A 19,794-nucleotide genomic window follows, 5' to 3' on the forward strand; every position below is an offset into this window, starting at 1 on the left:
TCCAATTCCGGCACTTTGGGAATTTATTTAATTGTTGACATGGTGTGCACTGTCCTTCTCAATTATGAAATAAAGTGTCAGCAGTATTGTAACTGATGGCATTTTTAACACAATTATGATCGAAAGCGAAAAGCTAGCATTAATGGCACACTTGTGCAAATGATTGTAAGCACAATTATGACTATATTTTTATATTTTAGAATTATTTTTAGAATGACTGACAGCTTTAAATATCCAGTTAGCCAATTTGAATGAATCAATCGATTTTGACTGAAATGCTCAGTAAATGTTAAGTTCCTGAGGGGGACTAAAGTGACCTGAACACGCGGCCTTCCAGTTACAAGACCGCTTCTCTTCATACAACCCCACACCGCTGCCCATATCATGCGTTCTCCACAGCGCTACAATATGCCATCCATTCAGAGGAAGGGAGGGGCATTATAGTCCCACAGCCGGACCAGTTGGACAATTCTGGGATTCTTTTACTCTTAACAGGATTCTTACTGGCTGCAATTAGGTGTATACTGGCTCAGACACACAGACACATTCCACGACCAAACTGTCAAATATAGGGCCAACAACTGCGAAAAGTAGCCTAAAATGAGACACTGTTCATTTTACACCAATACAAATACCTCCCCTTCACCATATGCCAATATGTTTATTCGGCTACTCGATTCTAAAGGTTTCAAACATTACATGGTCTGAACAGAAGTCTGGACAGAGACAGTTTTCTTAAAGCCATGGTCCTGTCTAAGTTCTTTTCACACACTCAAAGTGTGGGGAGCCTTAATCTAACGCCAAACCAGACGTCAGTTTTTAAAACAACAGAGAAAAAGGTTCAGGCTGAAATGGTATGCAAGCACATTGTTTTGAGGCTTAGCTGACGTTTCCCCCAATACATTCCTCTTACTGCATCACGAGAAGCATGGACCAAAACATTACAGTAAAGAACATACCGTCCTACCCACAGAAGAGAGGTTGATGTGTCCCACTGTGTCACATACCAAAACAAAATGTGTGGGCACATATAAAGTTAAACGGCTTCAGGCATACATTAAATGCAGAGAATTTGCAACCAAGTGCTAGACTTCATTTCAGACTATAAAAATTTGTCGAATTTCTTTTGTCCCCAAAAAAGAGGGACTACGTATAAAAAAGGCTTTAATTTCTACATGGATCACCTCATATATATGTAAATGCCCTCAGGTTAAAGCTGACAGTCTGCTCTTTAACCTCACATTCAATGTTTTATTTCAAATCCAATGCGCTAGAGTACACAACCAAAAAGACAAAATTATATCACCGAGCCAATACTTTTGCATTTAACTGTATAATGGCTATTTCTCATACACGTCACCAAAAAATAAGAAGTGAGCAGCACTCTAAAATGACGCTGATGGCAGCATGTCAAACTGCGTCCGAGCCGGAGCTCAGGAACGTCACTAAAGCCGTACTTCGCTCTCGGACTCGGTACTGTGCGTTTCACGCGAGCGCTAATATGACACTGTGTTTTCTGTGAAAGGGCAGGAGGCGGCGAGCCCGCAGCAGCGTAAGCGGTACGACAGGGCCGAAGGAAGCGCACGAACGCAGCGCGGCCGATGGGTTTCCAGCGCGCGCGTCCCCCTTTCCCTTCCCATGGCTTCTCCTCCCGCCAGAGCAAGCGGAGGGACTCGTACGAGGCACGGTGCTCGACCTGACCGGCACCGCCCCGTTTGCGGGGTACGCTTCCTGGAGTTTCGCGCGCCCGCGACCCGACGTATCCGTCGCACGCCACGTTACGATGTGCGTCGTGTGTCGCGAGCGGCACAGGCCTGTCTCGAACGCGTTACCGCTCGTTCCTGGGTTTTTCGGCCGGGCTTTCTCGCTCGGCCAGGCGGAGGGACCGTTTCACTTCTTTATGGCGTGAACACCCCACCCCCCCCCCCAGTCTGGTGCCAGAGATCTCCTTTCGCTCTCCCTGGAGGTTCCTATGCTGGAGGCTCGGAGAGGGTGGGCTGCTTTTCCATTACCTGCTATTGCGTTCTGGGGAGTGGAGCGCTGTAAACAGTTTTTGCTGTCATCACCCTCCCCCCTCTCACACAGAGGACTGCAGTGGGGGGTGGGGGGGGTGGTGATTGGGGGGTACGGTCCCTGATCAAAGGCCGTGCCTCCAGCCTCCACCCTTGGCAAGCAGGGCCAGGTCCAGCTGTAAAGGTTACAGTCGCTCAGCACACTTCTCTCAGAGGCCTGTTCAAAGCACGTCATAAAGGACTGGCTAGCGCATGTGCCTGCCTGCCTGTCCACACACACACACATTAGCACAAACACACACACACCCACACACACACACACATTAGCACAAACACACACACACACACACACACACAGATTAGCACAAACACACACACACACACACACACACACACACACACAATTGCACAACACACACACACACACACACACACACACACACACACACACACACACACACACACACATTAGCACAAACACACACACACACACCCGCACACACACATTAGCACACACACACACACACCCGCACACACACATTAGCACAAACACACACACACACACACACACACACACACACCCGCACACACACATTAGCACAAACACACACACACACACACACACACACCCGCACACACACATTAGCACAGACACACACACACACACACACACACACACATTAGCACAAACACACACACACACACCCGCACACACACATTAGCACACACACACACACACCCACACACACCCGCACACACACATTAGCACAGACACACACACACACACACACACACACACACACATTAGCACAAACACACACACACACACACACACATTAGCACAAACACACACACACAGACACACACACCCGCACACACAAGCAACCCGCACACATGGGGCTGAATGGAGAAGCTCAGAACTACATTATAGAACACTACTGTTACCATCTTTTATGAAAGTACTGAAGTCTAACAAACAAAACAGCCAAACAAAATAAAAAGTGAAACAAAGAGAGAGAGAGACAGAGAGAGGGCCCTCCATATCACCACCCTGATGTAAACTCTGCCATGAATTCAAAGGTTTGGCATGCTGACTCACAACTCAAAATCCAAAACAAAAACACAAATATACACAGGAAGACACGCCTCCCCCTTCCAGAGCAGCCATGAAGGGGCCGTAAATGGGTGGGATTCAGTGAGGGGGGTTGGGGGTGTGGTCAGAAGAGGGGCCAATTCAGCTACACTATTCTTCTCTGCGGTCACATTCCTGGGAACTAATGTTCACATCATGTTCCTCCCCCGGACGGGGTGAGCGCATACAGTGTGGGGGAATGAGGCTGGTTCTAGCTCTACAATGTGGAAAGGGCTAGAATGAGCCAGCCTGGCCCCAGCTCTATAGGGGGAAGACCAGCCCATTCAAAATGCATGCAATTTTTTAGTGAGAAAACAGCAAGAAAACAAAGGTATAAACACCCACTGGTAGAGAGAGTAGGACTTTTTCTGGGGGGTGCCATTAACATTCTGACTAATTAGAATGGCAAAAAAACAACTTTTGTAAAAACACATTCCCAGCTTCAGTCCAAATCAGCCTCTAGTGTCAAACGGCCTCTGGATACTCTGGCCCAGCAGGTGTTCCACCATCCCCAAGAGTCTGACTGGGAAATAAAACAGGCACGCTGGGGCACATCAAACAATGCTGAGGCCAACTGAGCTACACAGTGTCACAGTAAACAATGCTGAGGCAGAATGAGCTACACTGAGCTACAGTAAACAAGACTGAGGGCCTCTGAGCTACACTGAGCCACAGTAAACAATGCTGAGGCAGAGTGAGCTACACTGAGTCACAGTAAACAATGCTGAGGCAGAGTGAGCTACACTGAGCTACAGTAAACAAGGCTGAGGCAGAGTGAGCTACACTGAGCCACAGTAAACAATGCTGAGGCAGAGTGAGCTACACTGAGCCACAGTAAACAATGCTGAGGCAGGGTGAGCTACACTGAGTCACAGTAAACAATGCTGAGGCAGAGTGTGCTATACTGAGCCACAGTAAACAATGCTGAGGGCCTCTGAGCTACACTGAGTCACAGTAAACAATGCTGAGGCACAGTGTGCTATACTGAGTCACAGTAAACAATGCTGAAGCAGTGTGCGCTATACTGAGTCACAGTACAAAATTCTGAAGGCGGGGTGAGCTACACTGAGTCACAGTAAACAAGGCTGAGGGCCTCTGAGCTACACTGAGTCACAGTAAACAATGCTGAGGCAGAGTGTGCTATACTGAGTCACAGTAAACAATGCTGAGGCAGAGTTAGCTACACTGAGACTCAGTAAACAATGCTAAGGCAGGATGAGCTACACTGAGCCACAGTAAACCATGCTAAGGCAGGATGAGCTACACTGAGCCACAGTAAACAATGCTGAGGCAGAGTGAACTACACTGAGTCACAATAAACAATGCTGAGGCATAGTGAACTTCACTGAGTCACTTGAAGAATTACACATCACTGTTGTGTGTTTTTGTGCGCTGTATGTGCGTGCATGCATGTGTCAAAACGGGCAGGAGAGAGGGAGCGAGAGACAGAGGGAGGGAGGGAAGGGGGGAGATAAAAGACTGAATAACTCCTGTCAGGCTAATAGAGCCTGATTGCATCCTTGACAGAGGGGGATGGGGGGCGGAGAGTGGAGAAAAGCAGATAAAGAGAGAGCGAGAGAGCTGGCGTGTGTCAGATCTTCCCATAGGTGCAGTGCTGATGGAGTCAGTCTGGCGCGTGAAGCCAGTCAGACTCGGAAAACATGTGGCTGTGATTGAACGAAATGGGCCCACTCGCTCCGCCCCAGCAGCGCTGGCTCTGTAAACACTCCCGAGCGCGTACGCCGTCTAGCGCTCTTCTGCCCAGTGGGAACCAAGCGCGCGGATGCGTGCACAACGCCACCTACCCCCCGTCTAAACTTTCCAGTCCCTCGCAAAAACCAAAAATCACAGAAAAATGGAAACAAACAAAGCAGTGCTGGGGACGCAGCGCAAATGCTTCAGACGGAAAACATTGGTGTCGTCGCCCAGAAATCCCCTGACCAGACGCGCTCACACAGACTTTGGCCATCTAGAGGAGCTTGTGAGAGCACACTGTGATGCATCTTTGGCTATGTTCAGAGCTAGAGTGACACAGCCCTGGTAAAATGCGAGGCCCAGAGAGTGTATGGAAATCCATACTTTCATCCAACCAAGACAGTAGAGTACTTGGGCATTCAATCTGAATTCCAGGGGCGTACAGGTTCACGCCGGAAGTTCCTGTGAACCTCAGGCTCCATACCTATCTCAAAAGCGTTTTATGATAATGCAGTAGTGGAAAAAACTAACGGTCCCAAAAGGACAGGTCCATGTCTGAACCCTACCTGACCATCCATGCATTTGTAGGATATGGGAGGGTTAGCCTATGTGTTGGAGGGAGGTACAAGTATCCTCCTTCTTACTGGCTTGCCAGGTGTGTGGGGGCCAAATAACAAACATAGAAGACCACCAATGAAACAGTTGGAGTCTACTCATTGCGAGCTGAAGCAGTACAGGCAGCAGATTTTCCTGCCTGCTCGACCGCATGTGGCAAGAGAGTGTCCTACCTCATTAAGGAGCCGAAGACATCCAGGAAGAAGGAACAGCACTGGTTGCTCTCATCTGCGTCCAGATTGATGTCATTCCAACAGTGGACGGTGAAGATCAGGCAGCACAGTACCATAAAAACCTGAGAGGTCAGAGGAAGGGGAGAGAGCACAGTTTTGTTAGGGGGGGGGGGGGGGAGTAAAAGCAGTCTGTAGCAGGCCATGGAACAAGAGCCACTTGTTGATTGCTGCAGACAGACAGGACTTCATCAGGACTGAGCCGAGCCCTACGGTTGCAGGTTCGAATCTCGGCAGTGCCAACAGCCAGTAATGACCAGAAGTCTACTGGGGTGAGATTCTCAGCTCTGCCAAAGACAGCGCGTGTTTAAGCTGGTCACGTTTTCTTGGGTTGCCACTACATGCCAACTTTGTGTCAAAAAAAACAGAAAAGTACCAGCTGCTCACATAGACAGATACATAACCAAATGTGCCAATACGCTTCTCTTCTGTAGTAAAGCATGGGCTGGAAAGTTCAATATAATTACTGCCACTCGATCTGGGAGCCAACAAGGGCCTCTGAGCCCGGCTCTCTAAATCCTGCATAGGAGAGATCCAGCCACAGTGTGTTGACTCCTCATCAGTCTTTCCTGATCACCATTAGTCAGAATCAGAATTCGTCAGAATTATAAATGCAACATCAACCAGACACATTTTCAAAGTCTGGGAATCTTGAGAGAACAGGGATAGGGGAAAAAAATAAAAAATAAAAATAGATATTATATATGTGTGTGACAAATGGTTTAATCCACAAGATAGCCTACCATTTACAAAAAGGCATGTACCTTTAAAACAAAATGGTAATAAATCAATGCCTGTGGTTGCTAGGCAACATAAAATAAAAAAGGATGACCTTCCCCCCTAAACACAAGGGTATCAGGAGTGGCAAGCAGTAGGAGCTGCATTCATCTTGTTTAGAACGGTAGTTTCAAAAACGAGTTTTACAGAGGTTATGGGTCAAAACGTCCAGATGTGCTCACAGCGTACAGACAAAGCACTACGCATGAAATGACTTCCCTCAAATTTCGCATTGCCCTTGCTTTCCATTTTAAAAGGAAATAAATGTCAAATGAATATGCACGAAACATTGCAGCGTTATTACAGTACTCGGGATAATGATGTTGCATAGCTAAAAGCCTGTGAGCCAGCCATGAATTATTTACAATGCATCTGGAGCCTTTTAAAATGCCTTTTATCAATGGCAATCAATGGTCTTATCAGTCTCGACCTACACAAGAGGCCAGTTCTGTATGGGGGTGAAAAACTACTGCAGGAACACTGTGAGACAGAGAGAATGATGAGATGAGCCAGAAGTCTTATCGAACATTACACAACACACGCACGCACGTATAAATTTAGACACTGCCCTCCCTGAATACACATTCAGTAATGGCTATAGCTACACAGGCCATCAAGGCATTTTATTGATTCATAAAAACAACAGTGGAGAGTCCCTGCTCCATTATGTATTTTTTTAATTTGTTCAGATGGAGGAAAGCAGAAAAGGTCACAAACAGAGAGGGGGGGCACAACGCAGAAACAGGGATTTTCCTGCGCAGAGAATTCTGAGGCGGCCGACTTGACTGAATTCTGCCCGTGCTGGCATGAAAAACCATTATAAGCGCAAGCGCTGTGCCCGGTGGATTCCTGCCATGCGTAACTGCAATGGCGGCATTACTCCGATGTGGCGCGGTATCTTAATCAGCACAACGCACCAGGAAAGGCACCACTGAAGAACGCAAAGCTACAGCACGTCAAAAGACAGTACAGGCATCATCTGATCATTAATGGCCGCTAAAAAAGTATAGGCTAATACGCATTACCCCCAAGATGTGGTACATCTGATCACATGACCGTGAATAAAGTCCCGTCCCTGTCATTCTGAGCCATGAAAAGCCCCTGGAGAAAGCACCCTGGACGGCCCCACGCAGGCTCCCCATGGTGATGCTTTCAATGCGCTCTATGTTAATTAGCCCACTCATTCTCTGCTTTCCATTGGTGGTTTTACAGGAAAGAACATTCGGCTGGTGTGAAATTAGACTTGCAGCATGTCTTCCAAACCGATGTGTTAAGGAGAAGCGGTTAATGAAAACGTAGCCCAATTAAAAGCACACCTCAGGCTACTGGGCTGGCAAAGTCAGGGCAACTGACCAATGGGGGGAGGGGGTTAGGCAGCAGAGCGAGTGTCCATAAGATCAGACATTCCGTCACCACTCACCAACCTGAGAGACGTCTTGACGCTTGCCCAGGACACTCAATGAGTGCTCTGCCTCGACCCAGATCAAAAGTGAACTGCCACCCACATTTTTCACACCTGACAAGGAGGGAAAACCCCCTGACAACGGTAAACTTTTACATCAAAGACAAAACACTACCTAAACACTCTTTTGTCAGACATTATTGATAAAATCACAGCAACATAATGGTGATGTGACCTTCAAGAAAATGACACTCAACAAAATCTAACCAACAAGTGATCAAACCAGCCAACAATTTTAAACATAAATCATCAAAAAACAATTTTACATTTTTCATTTTTAAACTGAACTGGATGGCAACACATGTGAAAAGCCAATTGAACCCACTGATACATGATTTTCAATACGCATTTCATGAAAAACAACAAAAACAAGAAATGAAAAAGAGTCATCAGTCCTCTTCTACAATGTTGATCCTCAGAAAGCCTGTAATCCCACCAGTATGCACAGGCAAGGTCAGACACAAATTCTCCCAAACACTTACCAAGAGAGGACTACCCCGTCATTCCACAAACCTACATGCTGCACTGCCTTAACCAAACAGCCAGGCCATTGTCTGTTAGTATGGAGCCGGTTGTGCAACCATTTTCTCTAACGCATGACAGGCGAGAAAGCAAACACACACATGCACAGAATGTAGAACAACCACACAGTCGGCAAAAAAATATACAACACACAAGTACCAAAGAAGAATATTCGAGTGAAGTGTCTGTGTGTGTGTGTTGGCTTCAGAAAGAAAGACAGCGAGCAGGGACTGCTGTAGGAAGTAGAGATCAGGCATCTGAAGACTCCATTGCTCAAGTTAATTCCAGGGGGTTTAGCAAAACCAACAGGACGGCACCGGTGCACATGAAACCCTGTAGGAGCCTGGTGAGGGCAGCGAACGTGATTGAAGTGAACAGTCAACGGTCTCTACGTGTAATTAAAAGGTGGAGAGGGAAGGCCGGGGTAACTCAGCCACACGCGCTCTTTACAGGGCTTCTGGCCCACGCCGTAACGTCCAGAGAGAAATCGAAGTGAGCTGTGCCTCTGAACCAGAAGTCTGTGGGCTAGAATCACAGGCGGAAAACCTGTGAACAAGGCAAGTGTGAACACAGCAAAAACATTCAGAGGTCTGACATCCCACAAAATGTGAAGCGTTGGACTGAGCTATGTGAAGTCAGGTTGGGCGAGACCATCCTTGAAAGAAAGGTAGGCCAATATGCCCAGCCTACTATTTAATGCTTTTGATTTCCTCTGCCCTTTTCGGTCTTCCCCTTCCCTCCCTGTGTACATCACCAGTTGTGCACCATAGCGGTCTATACTTGATCATGGTAAACCTTGTGGGCACACAGTTAGCACCCATTTCCCTGGTATAACATGTATCACAAATAAAGAGTATTGATTCATTTTCACTGGGTGACATTTTAATTTTTTCAATTTTATTTCAATTAAGCTTAAAAAAGATTAGATAACTTTAAAAAAGTTATTTTGAATACAGTCTATATGGTTACAATGTAGCCTAATACTCTAGTGTTAGACACTTCAATAAAATGGATGACGGAGGCCATATTAAGTGAAGCTCTATCGATGCAAGACACTGATCCTAGGATACCTTTCCCCCAACACTGAAAGTTAATGCTTGCAATAATTATCCAGACTCATAGTAGAAGCAGAGCACCTAAGGACATTAAAGACCAGGTTTGGCACAGTGCTAGATGCTATCTAGACAGTAAGCAAATGACATGGCTAGACAGGCTGAATGGTCTGTTCTCCTCAACATGTGATCTGGTTCTTGGAGAACTTAGTGCAATTTAAACTGGATTACCGGATTGTGCCTCTTGGTTGCAATTACGTATGCACAGTGCAGTCCGTAAGCATTTGGACAGTGACACAATCTTTGTTGTTTTGGCTCTGTACTCCAGCAGACAGGATTTGAAATGAAACAATGGATATGAGGCTGAAGTCAGCTGACTGTCAGCTTTAATTTGAGGGTATTCACATACGTATCCAGTGACTCATTTTGGAATTACAGCCATTTTTTATACAGAGTGTTGGAGTACAGAGCCAAAACAAGAAAAAATGTCACTGTCCGAATACATACACACTGCACTGTACCTAAATACATACACATAAAATATCATGTTATTCTCTGGCAAGAGACTTCAACACTGCGTATCTGTATTTGCACTCTGCTTTCCAGAGCTTTTTACGGCATGAGTGCACTCTGTCCACATTCTCCGAAATTCCTTTCCTCTAGGGGAACCTCAATCTACTCCACCTCTCCCCTGGGTGCAGCGTGTGTGAGACTCCACGACCTCAACACGCACACCGCAGGACACGGCGCTCCGCGCGCGTTAATTATCCAACCTCAACGCGTTTCCCAGATGTGCAGCAGTCACATCTGGTGCATGTTACACATTTCACGTTTCCACTGGGGGACCTCCCGGCTGCGGGGCCAACAGACGGGCCTACACCCAGTCTGCTCTGCATCGCTGGGATAAATACTGGCTTACTGTGCTGGCTGTGTGCACAGGAGGGGAGGGGGGGTTCGCTTGTGTGCAGGGTGTGGGCACCTGAGGGTGAGGGAAGGTGACACAGAAAGAGCGAGTGTGGAGGGGGAGGGCAGAGGAGAGAGAGTGACAGTGTGAATTAGGGTGGTTAGAAAGAATATAAGGAGGAAATATGAAAGGACGGGACATTTTGAGGAGACATTATGTAGGCAGCTGAAGGCAGACATTATTTCCTGCAGCTGGCCTTCTTCACACACACACACACACACACACAGACACACACAGATATATATACATACAGACACACACACACACACGAACACAGATATACATTCACACACACACAGACAAATGCATACAGACACACACACACACAAATAAAGACAGGAGACAGCAATGGGAGGAGTGTGCAATTGAGAAAAGAAAGGAGCAGAGTGAGACGAAAGGAAGAGAGACAGCTCAAGAGAGCAGCCCCGAAGCCAAGGCGAGCTGTCAGTTGCCTGCACTTGCTTATTACTCCCGTTGCACGCCTGTGTTTACTTTTCCAGCCGGGCGGACGGCCAGCGCGCGAGCTCTCGTGATTAGCTCTCAGTACCTGGCCGGCGGCTGACACGGCAAGGTACCGAGGCTCGGCTGTTTTCACAGGCGCTTTCAGCCAATCAGAGCCCTCGGCTCAGCCCCCGCCACTTCGCTCGGCCCAGTCTGAGGCGGTGGGAGAGCTCCACATCTCCACGGCGACTTGCTGGCCCTGGCGCCAGCCCGCCGTAAACTAAGACTGCATTCCCGAGCCAGGGAGAAAAAAAACACTAAACACACACACACACACACACACACACACACACACACACACACACACCACCAACACCTGGCTGACTCGAGCGCAGGGAGAGTGCTGGAATCCCACCCCCACATACGCTGCGCAGTCATGTGATCAGCCCACACTGTACGCTGGGAGTGTGGGAACTGTAGTCCCAGGATGTAGTGTACAGAGAGCTAGCGCTCCAAGCCTTGCAGGGAAAAGCCCACACACTCACACTGGCATGTTAGGTGCACTTGGCACAATTCCCAGGAAAAATTAAAATGCTGGATTTGGCCCATATTGCCTACTTCACATGGCAGAGAGAAATTTTAACAAAGTTATTTATTTATTTTTTTTTATTAAATAATGCTGCACATTACACCTTGATTCCATTTTCCCCATTATGCACTTGGGCATCAGCAAGGGGGAAAGGCTGATACAGCATAGTATTGTGATTCTTTCTTTTAGGATACAGTATATAGTTGTGAAGAGTATCATTATTTTGCCTAAATATATACACATTTTACAATGCATGTTACTTTTGTGTTATGATTTATGTTATGTTATGCAGAGGCAAAGAACCACCCTATGCGGAGTGCATTAAAATCATATAGCCGCACATCTGGCTATGGATTATCCTGTTAATACCATGCACACAAATAATTAAAACACGACCATTCGCTTATTTTTATTAGACACTTTGCATTCGAAATTAAAGGTTATTAGCAAGAAAGGTGCCATTTCCCTGGAAAAACAGGGTCAGGCTAATAACTGGAAAACAATAACTGTGACCTGTAAACTGTAAACATCGGCTCACAATACAATGGAAAGTTTACTAAATGATTTCAGCTAATGGCCCAAACCCTAACCAAACAGATACTCATTCTAGTCCATCTCCTTCTAGTCAAGTAGCAAGCCAGAGTTATGCAAGGTCTGTTGCCACTCGCGTAATTTAGTATTAAAACTCGATTTGATCTCGGGTCAAAATAGTCTCACAGCACGTCTTCCATTTTGGATAGCTAACTAGCCATTTACTCCCAACTGCTTAGAAACCTCATTGCAAAACTGTTTTCATTCAATTCAGCCCCTTTGTGATGACACTTGCTAAACTAAATATGTAACATATTTACACCAAACTGCTCAGTGTTGATGTAACTAAGATAGTTGATGTAAAACAAGTGTTGTTACATGTTATGCATACATGGTCTGAAACTACAGGCCTATACCTGCTGCTCATTTACAACTGCTGACACTGCAGTGCTGCAATAGGATGAGCAACGGAGTTCTAGACCACAGACTTCGAACTTAGAAATGAGAAAAGCCAAAAAAACCTACTTTTCAAGGTGCATCCCATCAGTACCAGGCACTTATTCACACTACTTCAATAACACAGCAACCCAGAATAATTACAGAGACTGTGCATTTGAAAAAAAAAAAAACTCAAGATTGTGAGAAAATGTCTTTACTGTATTCCAATAAAGAGGGGGGATGGATGGGAGCACAAACAAAAGGCCACCTCGATGTCACACTCGCTCCCTCTGACGGACTCTCGCACCCCTCGTGATGGTGAAATCATGGATGGCGTAAGAGCTCCGGGTTTGTAAATTGGCGAGCAGAGAGCGGAACCCGCTGGTTGGCGGTCCATTATCCTGCTTCCGCCAACAGCGGCTCAAACTGCATGCGCAGTGGGAGGGCCCATTCCATCCCTGCAATTGTCTCTTAAAATAGTTCCTTAGATATTGCTACGTGAAACGGCTCAGTCTACACTGCGCCAGGCTACGCTAAGTGTTCCGGGATACACACGAAGCAGACGGAGCGCCGCTGCTCTAGTGAAGTAGCCGCGCGGGCCCCGGCTCATCACCGTGTCAGACTTTTTTACGGACCGCCGCCGTATTGTTCGGGCTGACAAATTAACCGCCATTATTTCTGTGAATGGACTCGTTTCACAAACAGAGGGCTGAAAGAGCTGTGGCTTGCGCGGGGCGGGAACGGGTCTGAGCCGAGGTGAATGGGGGCTCCGGCGCAGCTCCAGGGCTCCGCTGTTAGCGGTTAGCGTGAAAAGGGCCGTGTTTCTCAGACGCATGGCTGGCGCTGGATGCAGGCGTGTTTGCGCCATGTAAGGAGGGCTACGGCCAGTCTGCCAGCTCCCCTTCCAAAGACGTGCGTGAGGGGCCTCTGTGTTAGACTAAGAAGGGGGGGGAGGGGGCCCTCAAATATAAGCGTTTTTCTTTCTTTAAGCCCCCAGAGAGCTCTAGCCATCCAGGCGGTGAGCAGAGGCTCAGCCACGGCGTCTGCAGCCGGAGAGCAGAGAGCAGACAGAGAACCTCAGGAGCTGAAACGCGATCCGCCCGCTCCACCCCCAAAAGAGTCGCCTCTGAGGCAACTCAATCCCTCCCCCCAGCTCTGTACTCCAAACACCATTCTGCAGGCCTGCTGGGGAGACGGCGGCATATGGCCCGGAAAGGTGAGGGGGGGGGGACACCGATTCTGATTTTCTTTTCTTTTGATAATGGTGTGTGTGTGTGTGTGTGGGGGGAAGGGGGATAAATTGCAGCGTCTACAGAGGAAATCAAATTTATTTTGCCTGTAATCGCAGCAACCACCACTCCACTCCACCCCCCGGACACCGTCCAACCATTCCCCCCTCCTGCCCCCGACCCCGAAGTTTCCCTCGTTCTCCCTGCATTGCCGTTGACTTGAGGGACTGCTGGAACGCCGGCCCCCTTGCGCTGCACTTGAAAGACTCCAGAGAGCGTTCGTTTGTCAAGCGGCAGAAGGCGAAAGAGGGGGGGGGGACGAGCCTTCAAAACAAACCCACAGGAAGTCTGCGCCTCTGGCTGTTCCAACCACGTCATGCACGCCGACCGCAATTACCTGAGCACAGGCAGGCGAGCGACTGCGAGAGGCAACCGCCAAGGCCGGTTTGAAAAACATGACTAATTCGGCACGGCTCAAACTGTGTCATCGGTCCACACTGTGACCTGGCACATTTCTCCCCCTTTTGTGCCAGTGGAGAGTAATTCTGACAAAAACAGGGAAGGCAAAAACATTTTTTTAAATGTAAACCACAAACTATTATCCTGCTGTTTTTTTTTTTGTTTTTTTTGGGGGGGGGACTAAAAGCACTAGCATTACATAGAAAGGTCATAAGTCTGGGGACTTCTAGTAGAGCTGTGACCAATATTCTTTTTTCCCTCTCAAAAAGTAGAAGAATGTACCGTCATAGTAACTAAACTCTCTCTCTCTCGTATGGATTTCCTCACCGGTAACAGCCATGGAACTCAGACCTCTGAAAGTGCGTACCTTACGGCTGAAATATGCACACCTCCTCTTTCTTTTATCTCAGCGTGGAGGTCTTACGCACAAACAGCCCTGACCCTTTTACAGCAGGTGATAGTGAATCACTGCCGTCTCAGCCAAAAAAAAGTGAGATCACCCAGACAACCCATCAGAGCAGTCTGAGCGAGTGGCACGTTTGAAACGTGGTGGAACTTTTACTCTTTGAACAAACAGGCCTGATGCAGGCCTCAGAGTAAGTCTTCTTGGGCCGTTTGGGCTGGTTTGCATTGGCTAAACTGAAGAAGGATCTCAGCTTACCGATCACCTCACTCTCACTTTCTGAACTGTGAAGAGAACAAGCAATTGCAAAGCGCTTTTATTTGCTGTGAAAAATCATAGAAGCCACTGCTGTCCAGTCTTAACCAAACAATACTTTGCATGGGTCTCTGATGTACAATGTAGCCTAATGGAGAAGCACACTTACAAGCCTGTATTTTAAACATTTCATATAAAAAGATTACTCAAATTTCTACAACCGCTTCAAGTTTTCATCGACATTCCTGCCCAAATGGACTTCAAATAAAGTGTTTTAAAACTTGTGGAAACTAAGTTGCAAACAATTTAGAAGGTTGAAAACACAACAAGTTCATTCAAAGTATCAAAAATATCTTGTCAGTTGACTGAGGTTTGAAGGACCTGCTACATTTTCCCATTCAGTGGATGATAGGCCTATATGGCAAAATGTACAATGACTTGCACGCTCATTAATACAAAAATATTTTTTCTGTTGCTTCACTGGACTCTTTAAGGATCATAAATGCAAATACTTGAAATATAGGCTACTTCTGCGTGTTGGCACCAGATTTTCCATTTGCAAAACGTATTACTATATGCACGGCTGAATTAATAAGAAAACCACAATTTTAGGATGGGCTTACGTTACAAATGCATACCTGAGCATACATAAAATGTGCCAGCATTAAAATATAAAACTTCACACAGTTTAAAAACGTTAGAAACTACAAAGACACTTCATGCTCCATAAACCAAAAATTGGAGCTTCGCATTTAAAAAATGCTTTGAACTACAACAACGGGTGACACATTTACTGCTTTTAAAACTCCACTTGCGGTGTTTTAGAGGCTTCTGGGATCACAGTCACAGTGTCTCGGTATTGATTGATAATAAATTACAAAGACGCTTCAGTTCCTTCGAAGAAACCAAAACGTGGCAAAACAGGGAGCGTCACTAAAAATAACTAAGCTTTTTTCCTCATTTACAGCGGCTCGCCAGAATATTTGGAAATTTTAACAGTTTCAATCAACCAATATTATTAGTTTCGAGCAAAATGTTGCACTAACATAAAAAAAAATAACGTCGGGGAATGAAAACATAAAAAATTCGTTACCTTTACCTTAAAATCAGCATTTATTCACTAGAAGACTCTAAAGAAATGCAAACCAATTAAATAGAACCACGCATTAAATTAACTAGTCGTACTTGTATCGTTTAACTGGCTACATGGATAAAGCACTGCCTTAAACCTTAAGCTTGTCACATCATACGGCTTGTAAGCACACTGATATTAGGAGCCTGTAAATTAACTAGTTTTGCCGCGACTATTTTGCTCGTACAAACTTCGCCTACCTCTGGCTCCAGCTTCTAGCGAACGTCGACTTATTACTGCTACCAGCACATTATGCAACGTTACAATTTTTCCGCAAACAAGACAAAGGTAAATGTAAAATTAAAATAAAGAGGATACATTAACTCCAGCCTTGGGTCACTTAAATTCTGACTTTGTTCCAGATCAACGACAGACGGCTAACTTCGGCTATTCAACTAAGTTAGCTGGTAGTTAGCGTAACGCCAACTACCCAATTATTCACCCGCAATTCGGTTCTCATAAAAATAGACATACCCAGTACCTCAAAAATACACAAAAGAATACAAACAAGAAGTCATTAAAATGTAAACGCAACATTTGGTCAACTTTTTGTTAGCCCACACAAACTTTCCCCCTCAACCGGAAAGAAAATACGTAAGTTAAAGATCCGGAATTCCCACTCACCTTTCTCGTGCAATATTCGTTTTTAAATCCGTTCTCCAAACTTAGCTGTCTTACAAGCCAAATATTTTTATTGTTGCAACTTGTACATACAACTGTAGCAACGACAGATAATTCCCATGGAAAATGTTGTATGGGGGAGCTTAAAGAAGTGCTGTGTTCCACCGTATCTTGCTTTCTTTCTCTCACTTTCGTGGCTGTGCCTCTTGCAGGGGGAACATTCCAACCAAACGCATAAACGTGATCAACTGTGTCCCGACCCCTCCAATCAGTGCAGTCCTAGCGCCCCGGACTCTTACCGAGCAGATAGCGCGAGATAGGAGCCAAGGGGATGGGAGGGAATTGTCGCTACAGCCACGATACGCCACCTACTGACCCATAGGCTATAAAATGACCACGGGGGTGCTTGGTGGGGTATTTAAAGAAGGGAGATTGATGAGGTAGCTGGCTAATTAAAAAATATATATTGTGCAACAACCTGGACTTTCAGGTTTCACGATGCAAATTTCACATTCAGTCATTTCCATGGAAACACATCTAGTCATGCCTTAAACTCAGCCTACCACATAGCAGGTAAATTTCAATTTATCATGGCAATGTACTGTAGATTTAAGTGAACAGCTCCCCCGTCAATGAAACCAGACAGCCTACGTTCTCCGTTAAAAAAAGTGATGTCACCGATTTATATACTGAATGCACTTGGATCTCTGAAAACAGCTTGGCCTACATTAAACGCCAGCTGGTCTTATTTTCCGAGTCACTTTTAACGTTGTTTTCCTAAACCTATTTTTTTCCACAGAAAGTGGTAAATGTAGGAAGAAACGAAAGCGAACGTGTCACGATAGGTTGACATAAAGATCCCCCCCCCAATTTCTTTTTTTGAAGACACCATTTACAGTCACTTTACAGCTTATGACAAATATTCACTGCCATACTGCCACGCTTATTTTAGTAATTCACATCGTTATATAGATCTAGATAGCATCAGTAGCCTAGCTTATTTGCTGCTTACAAGCCTATATACCACTCACGTATGCTGAGATAATTCTTCGACATTGTTAGAGTTATGTGACAGGTATTACCAGGTCGAGAGTCAGCTGCCCTTCGAACTGTGCTACACAGCCTCCCGTGCTTTTTCGGATTTTCATTGATTTTCATAGACTGCCCCATAGCAACCTTCTGAATTATAATTCTCAGTCTCCCTCTAGTGGTGCAACACTATAAATAACATAAATATAATATATAAATATAAATATGACTAAAATATAACAATTTGAAGTCAATTTGAAACCACTATGAAGGCATTTAATATAGCGCTGGGCCACCACAAGCTGGCAGCACAACTTCAATCCGCCATAGTATAGAATATGCCTGTGTCTGGAATTCTACATAAAGGATGGGGCACCATACTTCCACAGGAAATATTAGTTGTCCAGGCCAGTGGAAAACACAATCAGCCCAGAATTCTCCATAAATACTCAGTTAAGTCCAGGTCTGGTGAATGGGAAGGGCATGGCTTATCGATAACATTGTTATCATGCTGATCAAACCATTGGGTGACTGCACATTCTTTGTAGGTTCAGGCATTCTCATCCTGGAAGCTACCCATCCCATCTGAAATTAAATGGTGCAACATGGGATGGGATGAAAGTAATACTCAGAATAATTGAATAGTAATTATCATTGACATTGTCTTTTAAGGGGATGTGTATACTCAAATCATGCTCTGATTGTTTTTACTTTTGACAATAAATAATAATAATAATAATAATAATAATAATAGGTGGCACGATGCAGTGGGTAGCACTGTTTCCTCACAGCAAGAAGGTGTTTAGTACAAATCCCCTGGGGCCTTTATGTTCTCCCTGTGTCTGCATGGACTGTTTGCTTGTCTGTGTTTTCATGTGCCTATGTTTAGTTTGTTATTATTGATGTATTTTGTGATTTTAGCATGCTTTTATCTCCTAGCCCACCTCCCCTTCCCTTAAGTGGCTTTTGTCGCTTTTCAGGCCACCACTGTAAATAAGAATTTGTTCTTAATGACTTTCCTGGTGAAATAAAGGTGAAATAAAAAATAAAAAATAAAAAAATGGATTTCCTCTAGGTCTGTAGGTATCCTCCCACAGTCCAAAAACATGCCGGTTAGATTAATTGGAAAGTCTAAATTGCCTCTGGGTATGAGTGTGGGAGTGAATAGTGTGTGCCGTGTGGTGAACTGTCCAGGTTGTATTCCTGCCTCTCGCCCAATGCATGCTGGGATAGACTCCAGCCTCCCAGACCAGGAATAAGCAGGCACAGATAATGGATGGATGGATAATAATAATAATAATAATCATAATAATAATCATAAAAATATTAATACATAATAAATAATAATAATAAGTCCTTCCTGAAGATGCAGAGACAAAGAATGGCAGCTATCTATCCAGTTTATCTCATATTTTCTGACCCGAACAGCTGGTCCATGCTCAGTTCATGTAACCCAAATCCTACCCAATATTGATTTATTAAAAGGCTGATCCTGAGTCAGTGGCCAGGAGCTGTAATTATGTGACCCCGTAGCAGAAATGTCAGAGTACACTGACGTATTGCAATTCTTAATAAATGTCAGAGAAAAACACTCCACAGCAGACCCCAGGGAATAGCTCCATTTTTATGACACAAACTGTTTGATTATGAGGCCACATTTCTTTCAACACTAAACCTGTTTGACAGAGGCAATCTGTAGGTGAAAGAATACCATTTTTCTGGTGGGGGAGGCGGGGGTTGGGTAGGTGGGGGGGGGGGGGGGGTAGTGCTGGAGAAAGTTGCCAAATCACTGGAAACAAGAAAAGACACTGCCAAATCGGGAGCATAATTCTCAGATCGTATGACAATGGGCGAGTGTGGAGACGCGAAGGGAGAGAGAGAGTTACGTAAGACGGCTTTACGCTGGTGCCGCGGGGTGTAATCCAGATAAGCTACCCACATGTGTACCTGGGATTATGGGATTTGTAATCAGTGCTGTGTGATGATAGAAATGTAAAGGGTCTGATGAATGCCTATCATCCCACATTCAGAAGGGAAAAATGTAAATACAAGGCCAAAGCCTTCAGTGTCATTAATAACCTGGACTGCCCTGCTGTGACCTGTGATTACATGCAGTTGGTTCATATAAGGAACGAATGACTTCTTGCAGTTCTCCTCGAGCGCACGCACGCACACGGTCTTGTTGGCTACCGCTCCCACACCCTTT

At 45.6% G+C, this 19,794-nt stretch overlaps 1 protein-coding gene across 2 annotated transcripts in view; it reads right to left on the bottom strand.

Moving 5' to 3' along the window:
* The window catches only part of LOC135247496 (bone morphogenetic protein receptor type-1A-like), a 39,372-nt gene extending 22,455 nt beyond the window's left edge, over positions 1–16,917 (bottom strand). For both annotated transcript variants that reach the window (XM_064320998.1, XM_064320999.1), the window contains exons 1-2: positions 16,563–16,917; positions 5,628–5,749 (exon numbers count right to left, since the gene is read on the bottom strand). The gene's annotated coding sequence lies outside the window, so the exon portion shown is untranslated. The remainder of the gene's footprint in view (positions 1–5,627; positions 5,750–16,562) is intronic.
* Between the last annotated feature and the right edge of the window lie 2,877 nt (positions 16,918–19,794).

This window comes from Anguilla rostrata, chromosome 2 (assembly GCF_018555375.3).
Source record: "Anguilla rostrata isolate EN2019 chromosome 2, ASM1855537v3, whole genome shotgun sequence".
NCBI classification, from domain to species: domain Eukaryota; kingdom Metazoa; phylum Chordata; class Actinopteri; order Anguilliformes; family Anguillidae; genus Anguilla; species Anguilla rostrata.